Raw genomic sequence first — 24,459 nt, 5'->3', positions numbered from 1 at the left:
TACATGCTCAGAGGTGTGTTTCCATTGGTAATTTTAAATTTGATTAAGTTGACAATGAAGGTTCACAATCACAACACCTAACTAGATTATATACTGTTGATTAGACACTCTTATTCCCTTAGGCATCTAAAGATAAAGTGGAACTGTTTTCCCCACCCCTCATGTTTTAATATCCACAACATGAGCATGGGCATTCTCATTGGTACTTTTGCAACCTCCTCAGCATGTTATACCCACTTCAGTCCTTCAACACAATTTTCAGGCTGTCAGCACTTACTCCAGCATTTCAGTAAGTTTCCCTTCAGTGTACAATTTATTTATTTATTTGAGAGCGACAGACACAGAGAGAAAGACAGATAGAGGGAGAGAGAGAGAATGGGCGCGCCAGGGCTTCCAGCCTCTGCAAACGAATGTGTGCGCCCCCTTGTGCATCTGGCTAACGTGGGACCTGGGGAACCGAGCCTCGAACTGGGGTCCTTAGGCTTCACAGGCAAGTGCTTAACCAGCCCTCACCTCCTTCTTAACATAAGCATCCTTTCTAGTGTGTCAGCCTGTTACCCAGTGTCTCAGCGTTTAAATGAGTGCTTCAGCACCCTCTAGCGTCTTATCACCCCCTCAGCACTCAAGGACTTCTTTAGTATTTTGGCATCTGTCCTCAATCCCTTGGTATCCTTTGCAGTGTTTCCTGAACTTCCCCTGCTATTTCTAAAGGTATGCAAGATTTGAGCAAAATACACATTTTGTTGGCCACGGTAGGCTGCTGCAAGAGGAATTTTAAAAAGTTCTCCTTAGAACAAAGAAAGTTTGTTTTGTGAAATTGAGATGCTAAATAAAAATACCATGTTTGTAGATGTCCAATAAATTGTAGCTATTGTTATCTTTTTCAATCTCACTTTCCAGTGATTTATGTCTCTTATCTCTACTGCTTGACTTTAAGTACCTGAAAACAGGATGCTTATCTGATTTATCTTTTTATTGCCTGTAGGGTGTATCAAAGGAAGGAGGTAAATGAATATTTTTCTAATGTGTGATATTTGCATGCATGTGCATGTGTGTGGGTGTGATCACAGGAGACTAATCACTGGTGTGTTAATTAGTACTAAATTTGAACTTAAGGTTTAAATGTGATATTCTATATTATATAATGAACTTGGATGTGAAAAAATCCAGAATGATGAGCGAATCTGTATCCCTTTCTGGGGATCATTAAACAAATGTCTTACTCCAGATAGGGTGCTAACAACAGGCCAAAGAAATAACTCCACCCAAGTCTAGCTCAGCCAAGCAGTGATTACTGGTGCTACTTATAGAAGCAACAGTGACTCAAAGGCTTAGGAGGTTCCCTCCTCATATGGAAATGCTTCAATTTGAAGAAAATGGCAGCATAGCATGGACGTTTAAGCAAAACTGAAAATGGGGAGAAATTCTAAGCTTTAAGACTAGTTTCAGACTGAGGCAATATTATTGATTGTTGTTAGAGGAGTTATGTTATGTTAGAGGAGTCTACACGATATTTTTTGGTTTAAAGAAAAACCTCTAAAAAGGAAATATCATCACCTTTGTGTCATAGATTTAGAAAACAAAAGCCTTGGGGTTTAGGGAGGTGACAGTCTATTCCAGGTTATAGACCTAGAATTGGATTGCGTTGAGAGGGTGAATCCATGCATATATGTTTCCTGGACAAAAATAGTCTGTGAGCTTCATAAGTAAGGTAATTATTCATTTTAATCAGAAAAGGGGCACTCAAATATGTTATATAAGATAATTATTTTTTATGCAAATAGGGTTCCTTTATTTTTCTAAAATTTTTATATTCTTCAAAGTGCTTCTTTGATTAGCACTATGAATTTGGATGAGTCCAAAACATTTATACAGTCAGATTGACTGAAATGAGTGGGTTATTGATCCGAGGACAGAAAACTTTGGAAATATACTAAAATTATATTGAAGCAAGACAGAAGTTGTTAATACTGAGCCAGAAAAGTGATTTGAAGATGACATTCTCTAGAGGGTCTCAGTCCCCACAGGTGTACCATTATCTGGATTCTGTCATTCTGTCACACACAGGTTCGTTGATGACGCAGGAGTCATTGGTGAACTCAGCTTTGCTTTTCCACAGTCTGAAAACAGTTCATACCCCTGTCATCACTGCTCATCACATCTTAGCTTGCTGCATTTGAGTGACATAGGTACCTCTTCAGACACTATTTCCTCACAGCATGTAAAAGCAATAGGCACATGACATTTGGGCCAAGCTTGCAGTCAAGACGACATTCAAGGCTGGGAAATAATGGCTGTGTCTGTCTGGAAAACGACTTGTTGCACAAACATGAGGGTTTGAGTTTAGATCCTTAGCATCCAAGTAAAGGGAGGATATGTCTGCATTCCCCATGTTTAGGAGGCGGAGGCAGGATCCCCAGGGCTTGCTGGCTGCCTAGTCTAAACAAATGGGTGAGCTCCAGGTTTGGTGAGAGACCCTGTTTCAATAAGATGGAGAGTGATAGAGGGAGACACTGGACATTGACTTGTTGCCTCCACACATATACACACACATGCGCACACACATGCACACAACACACGTATATACACCTGAAAGTATATAAACATGTGTGATCCTAAGGAGAGAACCGCCCCATCATACCTCAAAAGGGCCCCGGCTGAAACTAAGAACAATTGATTAAACAAGCAAGGGTGCTGTTTTCTTGGCGAACCAGGTACCAGCACAAGGGGGAAGGAGATCAACACAGAGAAAAATCAACTTCTACCAAATCAGAGATCCAGAGACCCAGAGGCCCCCAACACCTCATCACTGAAGCAGACCAAAAATGAACCCAACATGGCTCAGAAGAGGGGGTGGAACAAATGTCAGAGCCACATGTTGGGTCATGGTATACAGAGACACTTATCTTACCCATAACTGTGGGATAACTCCACAATGCATGACCCATATACCTCAAAAAGGAGGGGCCAAGGGGAGGGGGTAAGTCATGGATGAGCCTACCAATGGTACCAAATTGACTGTATTCACTGAGTACAAAACTAATAAATAAATAAATAAATAAATAAACATGTGTACAGATACACACATAGTCACCCCTGCACACATATGAACTTGTGTGCACACACATGCACACCACACATATACACCCATGTAACCAAAAAAGAGATGCTAACTTATAAGAGCAAATGTGAGTGACTTTGTAGGCCTGTGTGTCAAGGACGGGGCCTTAATGTAATCTCAGATGTATCGTTGACCTCATTCTCCGGCCATGACGTGTGCAAAGAAGCATCTGTTTCCTAACCTGCATCACAGGTTTGACCTTGCCCAAAGAGCAAGGTCTTCACATAGTGCAGAGCTTGAATCCAGGTAGGCACTGCCTTCTCCTGCTCTCGCTTTGTTGGGTGTGAGGGGTGGCAAAGCCAGGGGATTAAAATAAGGTTTCTTGAATGTGATACAAGTTATAATGAGTAGGAGAAATGATTGAATTATGAATTCTTGTGTGTTTTGGGTGACTTGCCAGCTTATGAACTCTGTGGATTATAGCTGTCTGCATTGTATTTTATAAGCAGTTAAAATCATTTTGCCCCATGTCCTCTTGCACATGCAGTAGAATATAATGCATCAGCTGTCCTAGCAACCAGCCTCACTGTCCAAGGCTTTGTAAGTATATGATTATATGACACATTATTTTTTTTTCTCTCTCTCTCCCTCTCTCTCTTTCTCTTCCTCTCATTGAGATGTGTTTGTCTATGTAGCTCAGATTGGCCTGGGACTCACAGTGATCTTCCTGCCTCAGTCTCTTGAGTGCTAGCAGAAGCATCAACTCCCATACGTAGCTTCATGTAAGATGAACCCATATTTTTTTTTTTTTAATTTTGTTGTTGGCTGGTAGTTTAATAATTGTAGCAATAGAAACCGGGGCCTTGTCCATGACAGACGAGTGTTCTCCTACTTAGGTATCCCGTAAGCCATTTCTACGCACTTTCAGCCCCTAGCCTTGTGAGAAGATGACTAAGAAGGATGTTTTTCATTATTACTTAAATAAAGATTTATTAATTAACCAGAGGCAGCAGTGGGTTGAAGTGAGGCTATAAAGTAAAGGAAGAGAAAAGGATGACAGTGAACAGCTGCCTGCACAGAGATTGCTCTGTAACAAAGAGTGGTGATCTTACAGACAAAATCAAGTTGGATGTGGAATGTGTCTCTTTAGTTAAAAAAAAAAAAAAAAAATTGTTGAGCTACAATTGATATTCAAAGAGCTGCTCAAACTTAGTATGCATAATAGAAGAAGTGGGCATTTATGCAAACATTCAAACCATCACCACAATACAAATGATGGACAGACTTAACACAAACTTAAATTTCCTTGTTTTTTGTTTCTTTTGCATTGTTTTGTTTTAACTTTTTATTTATTTTAAATTTTTACTTATTTTAAATATTTTATTTATTTATGAGAGATAGAGAGAGAGAGAGAGAGAGAGAGATTGGGCACAGCACGGCCTCTAGCCACAGCAAATGAACTCCAGATACATGTGCCACCAAGTGCATCTGGCTTATGTGGGTCCTGCAGAATCAAACCTGGGCCCTTAGCTCAGGCAAACGCCTTAACTGCTAAGCCATCCCTCCAGCCCCATTCCTGTTTTCATTTTTAAATATAATTCAAATGATGAATATATGTAGTATTAGGTCTACTGTCAGTACATTTAACAGTGCAAGACATATTGTTAAATATAAGAACTATGTGGTATAGAATTCATAAACTCTTTTGTAATTGGTAATACAATAACTATTCATTACATTTCTCCCAGTGCTTGACAACCAATGTCATACTGTCTTCTATGAGTTTGATAATTATAGGACATTTTGTCTTTCTGAGATGGTTCATTTCAATTAGTGCAATGTGCTCAAGGTTCAAACTTTTTCTCATACACCATCATTTCCTTCTTTTTAAAGTTCTAATTGTATATGTGTATAGGTGTTTTATACACACACACACACACACACACACACACACACACACGTGTATATTCCATGCACTTAGTTGTTCTCCTATGGTGCAGTTACCGTATCACTGCTGGGATAAAGCACCTAGCACATGATGGGAGGAGAGTGTTTATTTTGGCTTACAGTCTAAGAGGAAGCTTCAATGTTGGCAAATAAAGCATGGCATGAGCAGAGGCTGGACATAAACTCCTTTTCTCAGAATATGTAAAACAGAAGGAGCAGAATGAACTGTATTCTGCAAGGGGGAGCTGGATATAACACCCCTAAGCACATCCCCAATCACACACCTCCTCCAGCAAGGCTCCACTTCCCAAATTGCTATCAGCTGGCGACCATGCATTCAGAACACATGAACTTATGAAGGAAAGAAGATTCAAACCACCAAACCCTATAGTGCTGACTATGAATAATACTTCAAGTTATACAGAATTCCATGTCTTTTTAAAGATTCTTTTGTATATGTAGTCAGAAGTAGGATTACTGGCTCCCAGCTTTGTCTGATATTTAATTTTTGTGAAACCTCTGAACTATTTTCCATAGTTCCAGAAGAATTTTACATACACGAGACAGAGCAGAGGGCTTCTGATTTGCTGTTTGTCTAAGGTGTGCTATTGCCAACCTTGTCCATGATTAGTGGACCACACTGAGGGCTTGTTTCTGAACTTTCTATTGTATGTGTTTTATATGGCTTCGTGTAACTCTCATAGTGTTTGAATAACTGTGCTTTTGTAGTCTGTTTGTAAGCAGAAAGTATTCAACCTTAAGCATCCTTATTTCTCAAGATCTTGGTCTATTGTAAGCCTTCTGGGGATTCATATGTATTTTAGATTTTTTAAATTATTTCCATAAAAATCCCATTGAAATTTCAATTGTGATACATTTACATTCGAGTATGGACATTTTAACAAGATTAAGTTCTCCAGTCCATGGACAGTGATATATTTATAGTTATTCTTATCTCCTTTCTTCCATAAATATATTGTAGTTTTCATGGTATAGATTTTTAATATTCATTGTTAAGCTAATTCTTAATTATTTTATTATTTTTGACATGACTGTAAATGGGATTATTTCATTAGCTTTTTGTGGATGATTCATGATTATTCCATGAAAACACAATTGATTTTGAGAGCTAGTTTTGCATCCCGTGATTCGTTGTATTTATTTATTAATTCTAGTAGGTTTTCTGCATATTAAGTCATGCTATTTGCATAGAAAGACAGTTCAATTCCCTTTCCAAATTGAATTCCTTATATTTATTTTTAATGATTAGCTGCTTTAGCTAGCATTTCTAGTACTGTGCTAAATATAAGCAGTGAGAGTGAGCAGTATTTTCTTGTTCCTGATCTTAAAAAAATTCTAATATTTACTCTTTATCTCTCTCTCTGTATATATGCACATGCATATATGTGTATTTACATATTTCTATATGTATGTAGAAGCACATAAATATATTAATATGTGTATATATATATACATATATTTAAAATGTATATGCAAGTATATGTGTATATGTGTGTGTGTATGTGTGTGTTTATTTGTATACTCACACATTCTATAGGATTTCCACATATTCTTACAATTTGGTAAGTCATTCAAAATGAAACAATATTAAAACAATCGTTACCTAATATTATTACTATTTGATGCTATCGTTAATATAGTCATTGTTATGTGATAGCAGGATAGTTATTTCTTATACTTTCACAATATAACGTTTACATTTCCAAGGGGCTGGTCGTGTCCTTACCAGCTCTATTTGTCTGTAATCTGGCATACACCTCAAGACATAACATTCAGAGAGCCGCAGGCTTCATTTTTCCAAGTTTAATTCTGTTTTCTTTCCCATAAAGTTGTCAATAAAAAGTGGAGAAAGAAAATCTCACTGGCTTATTATTAGTAAATTTAACAGGTTCATTAATTTCTCATTTCTGTAGCTGGTGACTTTATAGATCTTCTTGTGAACATGTTGTCATTATTGACACTGTGACTGAACCTTCTCTATAGCAGTTTACCTGCTACATGGATATATTAACAGAGAACCCCTTGCAACTACTCAGCTGCATCTCTGGTACCACTGTATGATGCAAGAAGCATTTTCCTCACTCTATGGGATTCTTTGCATGTAAAGACAGTGTGCTCCTATGTCTATATCCCACATAGGGGCCAACATGGAATTTGGTCCATAGTGTATCTAGAATTTGCATGTGAGTCAATGAATAAATAAGCATACATTCAGTTAAAGATAATAAATTAAGCTCTATACCTTGTTAAGCATTGATTTCAGTTTATTATTTTCATCTCAAATATGATCATGTTTTTTTTTTTTACTGCAACTATTAACCTTTTAGTGGAATTATTAACAAACTGTAACTTTAAAGACAATTTCACAAATCTGATGATTTTTGTGTGTATGTATATCTGCATATGTGTATTTTTATATGTATAGGATTATGTGTGTGTGTGTGCACATGCAAGTGTACATGTATGTATACATGTGTGTACAGGCCAAAGTTTGATATCAGGTGTTTTACTCATCTCATCTTGTTCTATGAGACAAAGTCTCTCACTGAACCTGCACCTCACTGATTTAGTTAGTCTAGTCAGCCAGCGAGGTTATTGTATCCCTTGTTTCTCCCTCTCCAATGCTAGGATCATAGGTGCATTTTACTACTTTATGTGGTTTCTGGGATATGAACTCTGGTCTTCATGCATAGCAAGTACTTTACCCACTGAGACATCTCAACTCAGCCTAATAAACTTAATATATTTTATTAATGCTTATCATTCTGCTTTGATGTCCTTGGCTTTTGAACCGTATGTTATTTTATGTTAGGACCAATATCTAGTCGATAGAATTTAGAAACATAAGAAAATATCTGCTTTAAAAGATAACGATTGATTATAGTAAAAACAGATTTATTCATTCATTCATTCATTTAACAGAGAAAGAGGGAGAGAGAGAGACATGGAATGGGCATGCCAGGGCCTCCATCCAGTGAAAATGAACTCCAGACACATGTGATGTGCCCCCTTGAGCATCTGGCTAATGTCAGTCTTGGGGAATTGAACCTGGGTCCTTTGTCTTTGCTGGCAAATGCCTTAAGTGCTAAGCCATCCCTCCAGCCTCAAACCAGCTTTTTATACTGAAGAAGGAAGATAAACTGGTTAATGTCATTTTACTGGGACTAATATGGCTCAGATTTTGACTTCACCAAAAAAAAATTCAGCTCTAAATAACCAAGCTTCTATACAGGTGATTTAGTCAAATTTTCAGGCAGTTCGGAGAAGTGATGTCACATCTCCACAATGGGACAACTTCCATAATGCAGAGTTGTTTGTCTGGCATCTGTTACCACTGGTGAGGTGGCAGGCTTGACAGTGGAGCCTTTTTTTTTTTTCCCCTGAGGCCATTGGACAAGCAGTAATCTGGGACCAGACACCTGTCTGAAAATGAGAATTGTTGAGTCAATTCACAAGTATTGGTTTTCTATCTACTGCGCGTGTGTGTGTGTGTGTGTTTCTGCAAGTATAGAGAGAGATAGAAGACAGAGAGACAGAGGGAATGGGCACTCCAGGACCTCCAGCCCCTGCCAATGAACTCCAGATATATGTGCCACTCTTTGAAGCTGGCTTTACATGGGTACTGGGAATCAAACCCAGGCCATTAGGCTTTGCAGGTAAGTACCTTAACAGCTGAACCATCTCTCCAGCCCACTGTTCTTTTTTTTTTTTTTTTTTTTTTTCAAACTAATGTAACAGGAAAGAGGCACACAAAGAGCTGGCACTTCCCAAAACAAGTTAGTAAGTTCAAGTATGTCTTACATTCCATGTGAGCCTATGTCTACAGGACTGAGCAGTGAGGAAATCCCAGCTAGCCAGTGGCATAGAGCACTTGGATCTGCCTGTGTTTCTTAGGAAATTTCATGTGAACCAAACAAGAAGGGTCAGGTACTACATGTCCATGATACCACTTCCTTCTTCGAAAACGAAAGTCAGTGTGTCATTCCTTGGCATTTCCATAGTGCTTATGAGGAAGGCTTTATTTTTTTTTAATATTTAGTTTTAACATATGAAATATTATTCATATTCCCATCAGGTTATCTTGCTTGCCTCCATTCTACTAAGGGCCTTCCTATGGGTTATCAATATTCAACTCATTCTGGGGTCATGGAAGCACTAGCCATGAAAATCAGTATGAAGGTTCTTCAGAAATCTAAAAACAGACCTAATATTTGATTCATCTGTGCCATTTCTGTGCATATACTCTAAAGGGTACTTGATACCACAGAGCAACTCACTCAGACATTTTGTTGGTGCTCTACTCACAATACCTAGGAAATGGAATCAGCCCAGATTCCCATCCACTGGTGAAGTAAAGAGTAAACTGGGGACAGTTCTCTCTTTGTGGGACTATGATGGATCTCTTCCCAACAAGTGAGCATCAGAGTGCCATTTTCCAGACCGGAACAGAGAAGCCCAGGTCACTTCCTCGGTGACAAGAGAAGCCACCATCCAAGAGACCTCAAGGCAGGGCTAAGAGACAGGGAACAGCCTTAGGTTCTTGAGGGTCTTGGGAGGTAGGAAATGGGAGGCAAGGATACATGCAAGAAACCAGGGAAGGAACGAGTAATGGTATAAACAATTGGCTTTATCCTGGTTGTGACAAAGTACCTGAGAGAGCTACTTAAAGGAGAAGGGGTTCGTTTGGGCTCCTGACTTCATGAACTATGAGTGGTCCATCATGGCAGGGAAGACACAGCAGCCATGTTTATATATAACAAATACTGCTATGTGTAATGACTAGGAACGAATTTAACTTATTAAAGCTCATGTCACTAAGGAGAGCTGTGGGAGGTGACTAGGCAAATATCCAAGCTAGAATCTAAGAGCAAGAAAATGAGTTCTGGTCTTGTGATCTGTGTAGCTTAATATTTAGGAGAAATATTTAATCATAGGAGGGAGGCTATTCACTGGGGAATGGGCAATCTTCTAGTGATGGACATGACTTCTCCTCCAGCCCTCAGTAGTTTCCACTGTCTACTGTGGAAGGTGTGGAGTGGCATGGATCTCTCGCTCATGTTGAGACATTGTAAGTGATGCTAACTGAAACCAGTGCGTAAAAGAATGACCAAGATAAGAAAGAAGTGGAAGGAGAATGATATGAAGTGGGAGAAAGAAGGGTTTTAGTGGGAAGGGAAGAGGAGGAGAGAGGGTAAGTGGAGGGATCAAAATGCATTGTACGTACATGTGTGAACCTGTCAAAACTGGCAAAATCATAAATAGAGAACAAAGAAATGTATTTAAGAACTCTATGAGCCTTAGTTGCAAAATAAATAAAATAAAAATAATTTATCTTAGGTAATCTATTTATTTATTATACTTATACTTGAGAGAGAGAGGGGACAGATGAGAGGGAGGGGAGGGAGAGAAAATGGGCACACTAGGGCCTCTAGCTTCAGCAAATGAACTCCAGACGCATGCTCCACTTTGTGCATCTGGCTTTATGTGGGTACCAAGGAAGTGAACCTGAGTCATTTGGCTTTTCTGACAAGCATCTTAAAAGCTAAGCCATCTCTCTTGTCTAGAAATGATTATTTCTTTAGGCTTTCTCTGAGGATGGAATAGTCGACATTGGGCAGTGGGCTGCCACGACTCCTGGTGCTGGGTGCCCAGCGAGCTGCCATGTGTATTTCCCATCTGTGACTCACTGAGAACTCAGACTCCTCGTGACTGACTCACTATGCATAGAGAGCAGGCGTCTTGGGGCGTATCTGCACAAAGCTGGAAAGTGAGTGAAGGTTGGTTTCAAGTGTAGCAAAACACCTTTCTGGAATTAACTTTTCTGTGGGAACTGCCCAATCTAACCAACTCATTAACCAAACCAACAAAAATATTTTTTTTCCTATTAATCTCTAAGTTTATGCCTCACTGAAACTGCTGGCAAGTTAGGACTTTATCAGATCTGCAGACCATAATTTTTGTTGCTAGTTTAAACAATGATTGCTGTGACGGCATCTTCATCCTTTAAAAATTATTTGTGTGCATATATGAGTGTGATTCGTGTGGATGAGTGTGAGTGTGCATGCATCCATGGTGGACATGTGGTCAGATGAAAATTTTGGTGTATTGGGCTTCTTTATCCAACATATTTGAGACAAAGTATCTATTACTTTGCCACTGGGAAGGCCAGGCTAGCTGGGTGTCAAGCTTTGGGATTTGCCCAACTCTGCTTCATTGCTAAAAACATGTTTGGGATTACAGATCAGGCTGCCAGTTTGTATCCAGCTTTATGTGGGTGCTGGGGATAGAACTCTTTTTTTTAAAAAAAAAAAAAACACTTAATCATCTCTCCAGTCCTTCATCTTCTTTATTCTTATTTCTATAGAAAGAAAGGCTGTCTGAACTGTTGAATTTCTGTACATGGCTCTGAATAAATTAAGGACAGTGTGCAACATGGACAAAATACTTTCACATACTTTCATAATCACCACATACAGAAGACCAGGCCAATTTTTAGCAAATGGGTTTTACTTCTTCACTATGTTCTACATTGGTTTTTGCCTAAATCTGAAAAAAGATGAGATTGAGTGTAGCATTGGTGATGTTTCAAATCTCTCACTCCAGTGAAAAGAAATTGCTTCCTCCTCTTTTGAATGACCAACACCTTCCTTGCTTCTTAGAAACTGATACTGAGTAATGCATGCAATAGTGCTTTGTGAACCGGACATGTGCTCAGCCCTGGAAGGGATTACCTGTTTCTTGGTGCTGTGTTCTTCCCTCTGCCCCATGGACAGTTCCTGAGTATCTATCTGATCAACAATAGCTGTCTTGTGCAGCTGCTGAGAAGCAGACATAGTGCATACCTAGTTAATCTGTGATTAGGTGAGGAAAGAGCTACTTATTTGACTTTGTGTTAGGAGCATCAGCAGTACTGACTCAGTTCTAGAGAGAATAGGGGGTCCCTCATTGAAGTGTGCCAAAACTCATCAAAGCAGAAATCCAGAAGGTGCTGAGATCTCAAAACTAAAACAGAAGTATAACACACCTGCCAAGGCTCAGGGATCATTGTAGGAGAGGGAGTGGAAATATTAGAAGAGCCACAGGGTGGAAGAGAGTATCCCAAGGTACTTCTATTCCCCCGGAAGAGACTGACTGATGCATTCATGACTCCAGAATGAATACCAATAACTGCACTGAGGAGGGACCTCAGCAGAATGGGGGCAGCAGAGAGGGGAAGTAAGAGTTTATAAAGTGATGAGAGCATGACCAATACATGATCTGCTCATATGCTAAAGTCCATAAATAATAAAAGAGCCTGAAGTCCAAAAAATCATTCATATGTAAATGGAATTTAAATATGTATGGACACACACTATCTATCTATCTATCTATCTATCTATCTATCTATCTATCTATCTATAGCAACTGCAATAAAGTTAGACTTCATAGAATGTTACAGAAAAATGGGAGAATATAAAGCACTGGAAAGTGACGCCTGGTTGTGTGTGAGTTCTAATAGGCTTAAATAATACAATATTAAATGATCTTTGGAAAACACTACACTGAATGATATAGAAATCATTAAACAAATACTTGCTGTCCTTTCTTTTGGTTTTACTTTCTGTGATACAATATTTTATATGCCTTTACCAGATTATTTGTGTTTAGGTTAAACCTGATGCTCTTCTTAAGACCATTCTGGGTCCTATTTAGCCAGGCTATCCTATCTGCTATGTCAAGGTGCCTATGTCTCAGAAAACTGTGGGCTTACTCCAAGGATGCTCCTAAGCTAATCATGATTCACCCAGGGTAGCTGGGTGATTGGCATGTTGTATAAATAGAATTTTGGAAACCTAATATGGGAATAGGGAGAACCAAATGTCAAAAAATGCTCTGAAAATAACCATTCAAATGTATGCAAATTGCCTAATTAATTGACCTCATTTTTTGCTTGCAAATATCCTTTGCCTTTCCTTTGTGAATTGGGTATTTTTCATTGTGTTCCAAAACAATATTCCAAGCCTAATTAAGCCTTTCAAGCTATAGGTTAATATTCAATTCATATGTAAACACTTTTATAAACATTAATCAAAACCAAATTGCTCATTTTATAAATACTGTTTTATTCATTTTCAGTTAATGGGTGTATTCTGTGCACTTACGCAGCATTGGTTTTGTGGAGTTCACGTTTGGGGAGATGATAGTTATTTAAATGGAAACCTAGTGTTTACTTTCAAGTGGATTGCTACGTTGTCCCACTCCCACTTGTTTGTTTCCATAAAGATTTAGCACAAAGGCTTCATCTGGTGTGTTGGCGGGGCATATAAAATATGATGACGATGATCAAAGAGCTGTTTCACTCTCAAGCAATTGGGCTTAATGGGATGTCAGAAGGAACACTTGCTCCCTCTCTGAGCCAGCCTTCTGCAGGAGCACACTCCCAGAGGAGCCAATATAGTCCCAGCTTGAGCCTCAGCTCAGCCTGCTTATTCTATCTGCTAAGTGGCTAATTCATATGTTTATATACTAGACATATATCCTTTCAAATATTCACTCACTGTTATTTCAAATGCCATTCTATATCAAAATTTGAAAATTATTTGTTTCCACCGCAAATTCATAGGCCCTCTCTTAGGTTCATTGAGTCTGAAAAAATCCACAGTTTTGATAAGTGCCCAGAATAATAGTTGTTTCACTCACATGTAATAACTTTCTTCGTGCATGCATAAGTACTCTGTGCAATCTTTGTGCCACAGTATGTGACTCTGAACAAGGCAGACATTTTTTGCTAAAGCGTTCTCATTTACAATGAGTACCAGGGTAGGGGTTAAAGATGAGGTTATTAGACTATAACTCAAGATTCTAAAACAAGTCATGGGACAGGAAAGCCTTCCTTGAAAATATCATTTTTAGGTAGAGCCTGAGGATTGAATGGGATTTAGCAACATGGCAAAGAATTAAGCAGGTTACATGGTGCTATGCTCAAGAAGTTAGCAGTCTTACAAAAATCTTCACAGAATTGGATATGACTTGAGATACTTGCCTCCGAGGAGCCTACAGGAGATAGCTCTAATATAGCAATCTTGATCTTCTCTTGTTTTCTTTTCCAGAGAAATTAAACCATGAGTATGGCTTTCTTGGGTGTGTGTGTGTGTGTGTGTGTGTGTGTGTGTGTGTGTGTGTGTTTATTGGTTCATGTGAATATGGAAGCAGAGAAGGACCGGACCCTCCCATTGGCAAGCTGCAGGACCAGGGCAGCCAGTAGTGTGACACGGCCTAATATTGGAGTTCTGAGAACTGGGGATCTGGACTTAGTCTGAGGGCAGGAAAAGATGAGAAGAGATAATCCACCCAGTACAACTAGCAAGGCAGTAAGAAAAGGATTAGGTGTCTACTCAGCTTCTTTAATTGTAAGTATGAGTGGAAGATCTTTGAGGGATGCAAGAAATAAAGAACAGGTGTGAAATTGACAGTAATGGAATATGCAAAACTACTTTTTATTTAGCTATCCATGTGAACCTCACCTTATTCCCTACCTGGTGTGGTTTGGTGCCACATTTGTGCCACAACCATATGGGGCTAGAAAGGATTGGTGGTTATGGCACATACCTGAAGGTGCACTATTTCGTGTTTTGTTACAGAGCTTTGGGAAAGCATGAAAGAGTCCATGTAATTTATCACTTGAACACAACTCTTAAACACAAAGTTGGCCATGATTTCATCTCCACATGATTTATGGAATTAAGTAAAATGTTATCTCCAACAGTGTTTCTCGGAGTTGCAGATTATTGCTTGTCTTCCATTTGCATTTGTAAGTTATTCTTCTATTTCTGCCTCCCCTTCACCAATCTTTTTGTAACCTCAAATTTCTTTTCTTTCTTCATCCTGTTGTATCCTATAATTTCCTTCATTCTCCATCCAAGGATCAAAACTAAGTCCTTATTTCAGCTCATTGGGACCCAAGTCGCATTTGTTTAAATTTTGAAAGAAGGGCATTTAACAGAGCCTTATTCCCCTATCCTAAAGTGGTTTGGTTCTATTCATTTTTTTCTTCTGTTTAGTGATGAGTGACATCAACATGTATTCCATATATTATCCTTTTTAGCATTGATATTTCTAAAGGACACAGCTCTTGGCCTGAGTATGCTTCAGAGTGTTAGAAGTAAGTGTTTAATTCTGTGCTTGTGTGTGTGTAACATACTGGTGGACCCAGTGGGGAACAAGAAGTATTGAATTCCTAACTGGGTTTTGGTTGTAGGTCAAACATGAGGACACAGTAAAAGGCTGAGATTACAGACATATAACACAAGGTAGAAAACGAGACATATTTGTGAGTGCATGTACATGTGGCTGCATATATTTGTAAGCGTATGCTTTCTAATATTTATTTATTTATTTGACAAAGAAAGAGGGAGTGAGAGAGTGAGAGAATAGGGCATGCTAGGGCCTCTAGCCACTGCATACAAACTCTAGATGCATGCATCACTTTGTGCATCTGGCTATCATGGGTCCTGAGGAATTGAACCTGAGTCTTTTGGCTACGCAGGCAAACGCCTAAAGCATTAAGCCATCCTTCCAGCCTGCAAGCATGTTTTTGTCTGGAGATATGTGAGCACAGAAGTGTGCATGTCTGTGACAATATGTGTTTGTAGCATGTCTCCAGTGATTTCTGTATGTGTGCATGCAGTGTGCTTGTGTGTGTGTGTGTTGTGTGTGTGTGTGTATTTGTAGTATGCTTCTAGAGATTTCTGTATGTGAGCATACAGTGTGCATGTGTGTGAAAGTGGGCATTTGTAGTTTCCAGAAATTTCTTTATGATAACACAGTATACATGTGTGTGAGTGTGTGTTTGTAGCTTCCAGAAATTTCTGTATGTGAGCACACAGTATACATGTGTGTGAGAGTGTGTGTTTATAGCTTCCAGAGATTCTAAATTGAATTTGAACTGGGTAAAGACATTTCTTTAAATATTACCTTTTCATTGGCATTGTATTTGTGTATGAAGTTATCAAAAATAAAAATAATTCAATTGAAATGTTATTTGAAATTGTTTTAAATTCAGTTAACATTGATATCTTTAATCACTTTATTCACAAAAATATTATAGAAGTTAACAAATGTCATGAAGTGTGCATAATAACTAGGATGGGTTGGTAATAACGAAGGATCTGTACCTAGAGCTCCTTCTCGTCTGGCGTCTGTCGCTCATCTTCTGCAACATTCGTCAGTAGTTTTGACAGGATTTTCCTTTTTTTTTTTTTAAATTCTTTGGTGCCACAGTATGAAGTTTATATCTCCTGTTGCTAAACATGCCAATTTTTGGTTAATATGAATAGGGCTGCTATGAATGTTCTTACATATGTGTTTGGTGAATATGTATTTCTTTGGTAGACATGGAGGAGTATGTTTTCTGGGTCATAGTGTGTGTGTGTGTGTGTGTGTGTGTGTGTGTGTGTTCATCCTTGTTATGTCCACCAGTTTACTATTTCTATTACTTTCTCCTCACTGTGAGCAAACACCCAAACAGAAGCAACTCATGGGAGAAAAAGGGTTTAATTTAGCATACAATTCTGAGGGGAACTGTCATGACAAGGAAGGCAAAGTGGCAGGACTGGGAGTAGAACTGGCCACCTTGTTTCACAACCAAGAGGAGTATGGATAGGAAATGGGGCCAGGCTCAAGGCCCTTCCCTCAATGACCTACTTCACCCAGAACCTTCTGAAAGATTCCACAACCTTCACAACAGTGTCAACAGCTGGGGGCCAAATACTCAAGTATATGAACCTATAGGGGGTATTGCACGTAGAAATTATGGCACTTACAAAATTGGGTGTTTCAGTTAATATTTCCACTCAAAATGTGTAAGAGTAACAGAGGCCTGATACACTCACATTTTAAAATCTAGATTCAGTGTCATAAGCTTTAATCCAAAATCTTGCCTTGGGTCTTAATTTGTAGCACTCCCTTGGGCTAATCATTTAACACATGTGTGCCTGAATCTCCTCGTATGTGAGGTGGAGCAAAGATATACCTCAGGATGCTGAGGAATTACAAGGATGTAAACCACTCAGCAGAAACCCAAGAACACTGATAGATAATTGTTAGTGAATTCACTTTATAGATCAGAAAACTGCGGCTCAAGTAGTTAAGAAAGTCTAAGACACAGCCAGAGATCCAGAAAACGGATGGAAAATTCTAAATATTACACACACACATGAACTTGGATCAATATTTTGATTAAGTCCCATCAGAAAGGAACTCAGTTGATTACTTTTCTCTTAATACCAAGACTGTAGGTTAGAAATGAGTTTCATGCAAGGTGAGTAGTTGATTTCTAGTCTTTATATTCTATCACAGTTCAATTTGCATATATGATAAATTTCATATCCCCACATAAACATTTTAAGACAATTTGAATGTTATTAAAGAAATTATTAGTAAATGGTATATCTTTAAGGAGATGAGTGAGTATATTTATCCTCTTAGAAATTTCACAATTATCCAGTTATAATACAGTATGCATTCAAAAGTTAGACGTACACTACTCATTACTCACCCATCCTCATCGACTGGGGGCAGTGCTGTCATTAGATTGGTCACAGGTGCAGAAACTGTGAGCTAATAATGAAGGCTCTATGTCAAAACAGAGCCTCAGAAGTCCCAACCCTGATACTGTCCTGGAAGGATTTCTCGGGATTCCTCAGAGATTCAACATATTAACCAACTCTATTCCCAGGGTGTTAAGACAGGAGTGTTGAAATTAAATTTCCACATAGGCTGATATCTTGGATTAGATATTTAGGGACACTGCAATTCCCGAGCTATGCAGGTATCAAAAGGCCCAACTCTCACAGATTTTACTGAGAATCCATTTATGCAATTTGAGTGCCTTCTGTATACACAGTCACTTCTCTTTCCCAGCTCATTTTGGAATGTGACTTTTGCCATGTGCCCCCTTCCCTGTTCACCCGTGATTGTGAATGGGCATGCAAGCTCCAAGTAAGATGGGCACGTGAATCCCCTCCAGAGTGGCTTCAATGAGAGTTCTGTGAAAGAGTCACTCCTTAGTGAACACTTAACTGAGCCCCATCAGAATTTATTGTGAGAATAATTGAACATGAGACCTCCAACGCGAGGCAGAAAAAGCAGGAAGAATAGGCAAATCGGGCAAAGGAAAGACTGAGCACTGGAAGTAGACCACAGGGTCAGTCAATGGGCAAATATTTCATATCACATGATCTTAGGGCAACCATGGGAAAATCTTTTAAAACTTGAATGATGACAGAAATTTCTATCACTGGATGGTTAGGGTGGATTAAATGAGGATACTCTTCCAATATGTTCATAGTCTCCATAGACTCACTAAGACCCTACCATTTCAATTTCTAATGCCACACTATGCATATAACTAGTATCAAGGAACCTTATTGATGCCACTGCCCTTTGATCTGCTCCACCTTGGTGGACAGCTCTCCAACCTTGTCATGTCTCCTTTCCCTGATCCCCCAGACCTACCACAATATTTTATGTCACTTTCTATGTTCCCAGGATTGTTTTCATGAGTCTCCATCCTCCAAAATTGATCTCCACACACAACTCAAGGACAGAGCGGCTTCTTTGAATCAATATGTCTCTGGCACATAAGGAAACACGAATGCTTGCTTTCTATACAACTGTTAGCACACCTTAACTCATACTACACATTAATACCTTGCCAGGGATGTAATGAATATTTCAAGCACTCTGAATAAGGCAGGCACAGTCTTCAGAAGCACAGAGAGGTCTCATCTCTCCTCCCTCTTCCTCACTTGGATCTTTTTTAGTTGTAATATTTCAAATTTCCATACTCTACTCTATACAAAAAAATCACTGAAATAGGCTTGCTTTGGACATTTTTTATTTCCTGCTAAGGGGCTAACTGATTGTGTATTTTGAGTTATGGCTATTTCCACAGATACCAGCCCATAATAGCTAATTAGCCAAGCATATTTTCTAAAGTCCTCTGAATGGTATTTTGCAATAATAAATATCTGGCTTTTATTCAATTAGTACATTTTTCCTTATTTCTCTCAGGAAACATTCATAAATGCTACATGATGACTTGGTTCAGTAGATAAAATGTAATAGGACTCAGGTAATCTTTTGATCCCTGTGTGGAAGCTGTTTCTGCTTGTTGCACCCCTTCAAAGTCATCTTTTCCAGTCTAATGAACCCCCTCTGCAGCAGGCTTCACAACAATGCACACTTGAAAGGCACATTTTAGTTCAGAAAAGTGCTTCTGGTTTTCTGATTCATTACAGCTTCACAGTGAGCCCAGAGATATCAATGCAACCATCATCTTCATTTTACAGGCCAAGCATGGGTGCACCCCCACCCCGTCCAGAAGTAGGTTGCTCTACCCTGACATCATCATTACCCAGGGCATTACTGACACCCAAAAGATGCCGATCACAGCTGAGGGACTCACTCGACAGCTACAGGAAGAGTTCTCATGGGGCTCATAAACTTTCTTTGTTTATTCTGATCCATCATACTGCTGTTTCTCCCTTATATCATGTCATATCATATTCTCTCATATCAGCCTCATAAAAATTACCACTTTCTACACAGTATCAACATCACATGTACACCAATCATGATATGACTCAAATTGAGGTTCTTTCTAGTTCATCCATTCAAAGCATCCTTATTGATCACCTAGTGTCTGAAGGTATTGTAGATGCAAGAACAGATAACTACTATCTTAGCCTTCAAGGAGCCAAGTTTCCACTGTGTTCCCAAGGAGTTCTGCCCTGTGCCTGTTAATGACAGACTGTGAAGGTTAATGTCTATTGTCAATTCTATTCTATCAAGAATTAAGTTCAAAATGCATGTATCCTGGGCAGGTCTGTGAAGGCTTTCAGGAAAGGTTAACTGAAGGGTTGGCCTTCCCCACGGGTAACAGCCGTTCTTCTGGAAGTCTGTGTACAAAGAGATTCCAGTGAAAAGTACCCCTCTCCCTGTCAGCCTTCATCCTATGCTTGTGAGTGCCTCTACCCTGTTGTCACCTTTCACTGACATTGAACCCAGCTTCTTCAGCCCCCTGATTTGTACCAAAGACCATGGGCTCTCCAGGAAACCTCCAAGCCTTCGGAAACAGTTTGGGCCTACTGTAGCAGTGAGTCTCATGGACTTGGTTCTGAGACTCTCTAGCCTGCCCACTTTCCCAGCCCATAATATATAACTGATCTAATGAATCCCATTCATAATATCCATTCCTTATACTGCTTATGGTTGTCTAGAGAATCCTGAGTAAAACCTAGGGACAGAAACACTTCTTGAAATAATGCTATTTGGAATGTGTCATATAAAACTGAAATAGGAAAAAGTTATCCATTTTGACATTTTTATCAAATATATTCTGATAAAAATTAGTAATCTTTTTTTTTGAGGTTTCCTTCTCTGCTTCCATTTTGATCATGAATAAATCAACTTTTTCAAATATTACACATATTATTGTAAGGGTGAATTCTCAGAACCAAGCTGAATGCTAATATTTGATATAAGAATAACTATGGGAAAAGCCTCCAGTGTGTATTGTGTGTTTTAATTTTCCCATAAGTCAGGTACTGAAAAGTAAGCCTGACCACATTCAGTGGTGATTAGTACGACCAGAGAGTAAACTTCTCTTTTGAGCCTATGGCCGCATAGTTGGGGGGGGGGGTTGTGATAGGCTTTCACTTTAGCCCAGGCTGACCTGGAATTCATGATGTAGTCTCAGGGTAGCCTGGAACTCACTGCAATCCTCCTACCTCTGCCTCCCAAAGGCTGGGATTAAAGACCTGCATCACTATGCTTGGTTCTCTCTCTCTCTCTCTCTCTCTCTCTCTCTCTCTCTCTCTCTTTCTCTCACTATACGTATATATATAATCAACACAACATTTTATAGAGCATGATGCTATGTTTCTATGCTTATAAACATTGTATAACCTTCTCATTGAGGTTAAATCATCTATTCAATAATTGAACATTACTTAAATGTAAAAGATTTTAAACCTTTCTCCCAGGCTTTTTTTTTTTTTTTTTTTGGTGGGGGGAAATACTCAGTACGTTGTTATTACCTGTAGTTACACTCCTTGCACTAGAGCCCATAGCTTTCTTCTTTCATCTAACTACGTCATACTGAAGCCTTCCCTGTGCTCTCTGACACCAGTGGTTAAGGTCCCACCATCCTATTCTCAAATTCAGTCACCACTTTTAGATTCTGCATGGGAGTGAGATCACATGGTACAAGCTTTACAGTGCATGATTCATCTAATCTAATCTAATCTAATGATTTTATTTCCATCCATCCCAGGGCTATGCCCTGAAACCTCAGCACTTGTACCAGGGCTTTGTGTGTCATGTCTTTTATTCCAATATGCCTGTCCTTTCTTGTCTTGATGATATGAGAAAAACACCCAAGGTGATGCCATGGTATGGGGCAGGGTATCACATGCCCTTGGGACCTCCTATTGTGGATGTCTCAGTTTCCTTTGGCCTGAGATGGTATAGAGATGTTGTTGTCCTGTCTATAAGATTTCAGCTGTCCATGTTGGAAAGAGGCTTGCCTTGGGAAGTAGATATCATACCTGAGTTGATTTGAATTAGATTCTCCCCATAATCTCATGTGTTTTGAATGCTCAGTTCCCAGATTATGGAAATTTGGGAACTTGAGCCTTGCTGGAGGAGGTATGTTGCTGGGGGATGGGTTCATGAGTGTGATCACCAGCTTCCCCTACAAGGGTTTGGCACACTCCCGTGCTGCTATTGTCCACCTTATCTTGGCTAGGAGGTTATGTCCAGCCTGTTCTCCTGCCATGTTTTCCCCTGCCATCATGGAGTTGCCCTTAACTCTATAAGCAAAAATAAATCCTTTCCTTCCCCAAACTGCTTTTGGTTGGGTGCTTTGTGCCAATAATGAGAAGGTCACTGTGACAACACCAAAAATAAATAGTCTAAATATATTTAAATATGTCTCAACTTGTGCTCTCAAAGGGAAGAACAGAAAATGTGGGGTCAACTGAGACCATGGAAATCAAGTTTGCCATTGCATGAAGTCCCTAAATCAGCTTCTGCTGAAAGCTGCTGTTTGTTTTAAACCAAGGAGTCTAGTCACTGCTTGTCTTTTGATGACAGAAATGACTGCTTGAAGAGGAAGAACATGTTCCTTCTGGAAGGCCATCCTGACCTTCTTTGTCCCTTTGGGTTGGGTAGCCAACATTTTCCCTCATTTGACTTTACATTCCCTCCATCCCCTTCACCTCCTCTCTCTGCTTACAACCTTGAGAAATAATGTTATCATTAGCTCTTCGCCCAGTGTGCTGTAAACACTTAGTATTAGGAATGCTTATACAATTCACAAATCTGGTGTACTACACAGAAAAGGACTGGCTTACAATCACTGCCACTGGCTGGTGAGTTAATGGATGCACTTGCACATTGCAGAGACAAGTAACTGATGAATGATACTCTTCACCATGATGAGTGTTACAACGCTACAGAATACTAATACAAGGGAAAATAGCAAGCAAAGTAGAATGAGTATTCACTCACAAAGAATAAATCAGAAACAATTATTTTAAAGCTTTGGAGCTTTTTGTCATTGTAAGCGTATTTGAGAGATTGGCTCAATGCAAAGACTCCCTCTCAGACCTAAGGCAGAATCCATGAAGTTTCACCAAGGAAACTCACTGTTTCGTTTGAACTGGTCACCACTAGTCTGCTCAGGTCTCCTTCCTGGTGATTAGTCACAGACATTCCTTGTTGACTTTCAAAGGGTTGTGATCAACTCCCTCTTCACAGATGGGGGTTGGCTGGGGCTGCAGAACAGGTCCCAGAAGAGGAAGGGATATTCCACTATGCTTTTTGTGCCCACGGAATTGTCATTAGTGATACTGAGAATAGTGAATACTTAATGCGACTAGTCTGTATTAAACCTTTCAGCCTGCACAAAGGAAAGCACTGTTGGGAAAGGGAAGCTCATGTAGCAGTCAATCATACTAACTTCAACATGTCATCTGGGGATAGAGGTTCTAGCACCAGTTGTAAAAACAGCAGAAAAACAGAGCATCAAGAGCCACAGAAATGTAGGCACCCATCAATCTCATTTTGGTAGTTGGGTTTATATGCACCTCCCCCCTCCTTGCTCTCCCTCTCCTTCTGTTTATTTTTATTGGAATAGTAAGATGCTCACTGGACTATGACTAATTACCCACCGGATTGATGAAATAAGTGACAAAATTCTAACTAATATCCATATGCATATTTATTTTTTTAATTTTTGTTCTTTTGCATTAATAGTCAGTACTGATCATACATTAAGTCTCTGCATTCTAGTCTAAGACATGTTTTGTTTTATTTTACTAGTTAACCTGAACATAAACACCTTAGTCTTGAGGTTTATTCACTTCAGGATTAAGAATAATCATCATGCCTACCTTCCCTTGAATAACTATGACTAATTTAGACAGTGGATTTAAAGTTCTTAGCATAATGTTTACATGAAGATATTTATCAATATTATTAATAATAGTACTGGCAATAGCTGAAGTTGTATTTGCATTATATTTATCAGGAAGCAGGCATGCTAGAGCTAATCTAATAGTCACAGTTGTAAACATTTTATAACATTCCATAAATGGAGAAGCTGAGATTTGAAGGATGGAATACTATGGGGAAGAGAGTGGGAAGCAGTGTGTCACTCAAAACACAGACATTTAGCCATATTGTTAACACCTGTCTGGACAGAATCTCCCAGAAACCTGGCTCCACTCCATTCTATTGTGCACTGAGGGGCATGCAGGACAACTCTCTCCTGCCCTTTCATCCTCTACCCATCCCACAAAATGACCCAAATGAGTCTGCTTTTAAAATGGCTTAAAAATCCCAGATCCTCATTTACACTATTTGTCCCAGGCCATCTTCCTCTTCCTGCCCAGACACCAGGAAGTCATTTGTCAGTGGGTACCTGTAGCAGACAGATTCGGGTTCACTGAGATAAACTTCCAGAGCAGGAACAGTTATGGAGGATGAGATTTATTGAAGCTTACAGATCCAGGGGATGTTCCCTAATGGCAGAAGAAGTTGGCCTGCCTTCACAGGCCCAAGCAGAGAGAGAAGTACAAGCCAAAAGCCAAAAAGCAAAAAGCCACATAGCACACTTTAGGAACTCCAGCGAGGCACACTTTGCATATCTTCAGATTGAAATCTGAAACCCACCACCACACCTTAAGATCCACACAGTGATACTGCCTCCAGCCTGGTGGCGAAAGATTCAAACTACAAACAAATAAATAACTGAATATATTGGGGACCATCAATTCTATTCAAACTACCACAGTATCCATTTGGGAATGCCATTTGCTTAGTCAATGCTTGTGAGTATAACAAACCTCTGAAACACCAGGGGCCATTATGTGAAGTTTCCAAAT

This window comes from Jaculus jaculus, chromosome 2 (assembly GCF_020740685.1).
Source record: "Jaculus jaculus isolate mJacJac1 chromosome 2, mJacJac1.mat.Y.cur, whole genome shotgun sequence".
In the NCBI taxonomy this organism is placed as follows: Eukaryota; Metazoa; Chordata; class Mammalia; order Rodentia; family Dipodidae; genus Jaculus; species Jaculus jaculus.
Note: the sequence above shows the minus strand (reverse complement) of the source record.